We start from the raw sequence: 2,721 nt of genomic DNA, 5'->3' as shown, positions 1-2,721 counted from the left end.
ACAGTACGTAGGGTGCAGTTCCAGAATTCAGTGTTCAATAAAAATATCATCACAGCTTGAAAACAAATCATGCGAGAGTCTAAAAACAGCTTAATGCATTCGGTGATTTGTAAAGCACAACGAGAGACTTTTCTGAAACTCATTGCTACATTTGCCACAGCTGTATCCATTCAGGCCTGTCAGGACTAAGGACTAAAATAACGAGGACTAAAATAACGTAATATTATTTTTTATTATTTCTCTTCCCAGCTGGCTAGAATCCTTAAGATGCATCTTTTAAAACCCACTAGGAGAACTGCTTTATTGATAACAGCTACAGGAACCCATGCACTACAGAGCAATGTTATCTACAAAATAATTAAGATGGTTTGAAATATTTATTTACTATTTTATACCATTACATAAGTTATGGTGAGTAAAGGTGATGGAAACCCTTCCACTTAAAATTAAAGGGGTAGTAGAAGTATTATTAAACACTTATCTACATACACCAGACAAGCCAAACGGCTTGTTTTTCCCTTAGAAATCTCATGGTGCTGCTACAAGCACTTTTTTACCTGGCGCCTAGATTCACAACAAATTTGTCAAGCCCTGGGCTACTGCACCTCTTCCCGAGTTTTGTCTAAAGGCTGTCTTGTACAGCAGGCAATTACTTTCAAGGTGATAATTTTAACCTTATTTGCATGTGCCTACCCAGAATCCCTTGTGGTTGTGGCAGCACCATGAGATTTCTGAGGGAAAAACAAGCCGCCTGGTGTCTGTAGATGAGTGTTTAATAATACTTCTGCTATTTTATATAAACACTCTGGGAGAAGCTGAGGTGCCCCGTATACTAATGCACCAATACATTTAGAAGGTGCTTGTGTCATACTAAAAGAGAACTGTGCACCCTTACACCCTTAACTACAACCACTTTATTATCAGTATCTGACAGGAAAATAAAGTTTCAAAATAATCGCTTCTCGGCCTTTTGGCTAAGATCAAGTGTAGTCTCTCTTGTGGTGGGGAGGGATGACACTGATCCTCTGGCCTTAGGGTTCGGGAAAGCAATGGAACCCGAGGTGAAATTGCCCTGGCAGAAATGCCGGAGTCACCGTGTGTGGTATTGCACGCCACTGCACACGGTGAGCGCACGTTTCCACTGGCGGCCTTCCAGCACTACTCGCCCCCATGTACCATCAGGTCTTGGGGATGAGATTTATTTTTGAATTTGGCAGGCCAGAAATGGCCTGTCCTTAAATTATTTTTCCTTATTTATTTAATCACATCGTTTATCACGAGTGCCTATTAATTTGCCCCCCTTTGAATTCACGGCTTTTGAAATTCACGGCTTGGCCATCACTATTCTTTGGCACACGATTTTGTCACTGCGTTTTTGGACACTGTTTTCTTTTTAAGAGGCAGTGAAGCCTGGACTTTGCTGGAGGAGGATTGGAGCCTTCTGGCCCTTTCCTCTCTTCAAGAAGGCCAGCAAGGAGTCTCACTCTTCGGGGTGAGACTCAAGATCCGACCCTCCCATGGGGGGGGTTGGAATTTGTCCGAGTTCTCCGTGAGGGAACTCAGTATCGTAGTCTGGCTTCTGCTGCCTTGTGCACAGAATGCGGCACCAAAGGAGCACGCACCTCGGGCTTCCAAAAAAAAAAAAAAAAAAAAAAAGAAAATAAAGTTTCAAAATAATTGTGCTGTCTTTATTTAAAAAAAAAACAAAACAGTTTTGCTATTTGCTTAATGTTTTTATACAGCTGCATAAAAATAACTTTGTTTTTTTAGCCCAATCTAGTAGATAAACTTACTCTCACTCTAATACCATATATTTATACACAAACACCCTCTCCCATGGACCAGTAACCTTAGGCTCACTCCCAACACTATATGATGACACAAATACACTAACGCCATACGCTCACACACATACGCCAACATGCTCACTCTAATACCATACATATACATGTACGCACACACACTCTCACTATTTCATCCTCTCCTCTCACCCTCTCCTCCTCTTACGTTCCCTCTCACACTCTCCTTTTCTCTCTCTCTCTCGCGGGATCTGATCGGTTTGCCTCTCCGTGGGACAGGTGACTGTACTTAAGTAGAAGAACAATCCATGGGACTTTCCCTTTAATTCACACTATACAGGGGACAGGTAAATATACTTTTCAAGAAGGGGCCCATAGCAGTTTCTCCCAGACTCATTGGGACCTTTAACAGAAGCCTAGGATACCTTATTGACTTGAGGTTTATTTACTGAACTATGAGTTGCGCCATTTTAACTCATCGCTTCAATATGCTTTCTGAAGGGCCAAATCCCAGTGGGTTTCTCCTACAAGATGGACTGAATTAGTGTACAATAATGCATGGTTATATTAGGTTCTATCAGGAAGTCTCCTCGTTTTAAATATGCATTATGCACATATTGCTTTTTTGGAAAGGCCGTTTCAAATATCCTGTTTCACCAAATTACAGAAAGGATATGAATGGCAGGCATTGACTGACGGCTTGTTTAATTACTTTATAATCCTGTTTCTACTCATTTGATGAAACAACATAGTATTCCTGGTCCCCTCGCTGAGGGAAAACATATAGATCCAAAGCCTTAGCAGCTATGTCTTATTCATGCATATGAGGAAATGCTTTCAAGAAATGAAAAAGTAATGAACTGTAATCAAAGGCTTGGCTTTAGAAAAATCTCCAAACTCGTGGTCTAGGCCCATTAGACTA

General features: G+C 41.1%; 1 pseudogene; it reads left to right on the top strand.

Moving 5' to 3' along the window:
- Positions 1-954: 954 nt before the first annotated feature.
- On the top strand, positions 955-1,134 carry LOC128487852 (uncharacterized; annotated as a pseudogene).
- The last annotated feature ends 1,587 nt before the right edge of the window (positions 1,135-2,721 follow it).

This window comes from Spea bombifrons, chromosome 3, assembly GCF_027358695.1.
Source record: "Spea bombifrons isolate aSpeBom1 chromosome 3, aSpeBom1.2.pri, whole genome shotgun sequence".
NCBI classification, from domain to species: domain Eukaryota; kingdom Metazoa; phylum Chordata; class Amphibia; order Anura; family Pelobatidae; genus Spea; species Spea bombifrons.
The sequence above is the reverse complement of the archived record's forward strand: the minus strand, read 5'-3'. Positions and strand labels throughout refer to the sequence as shown.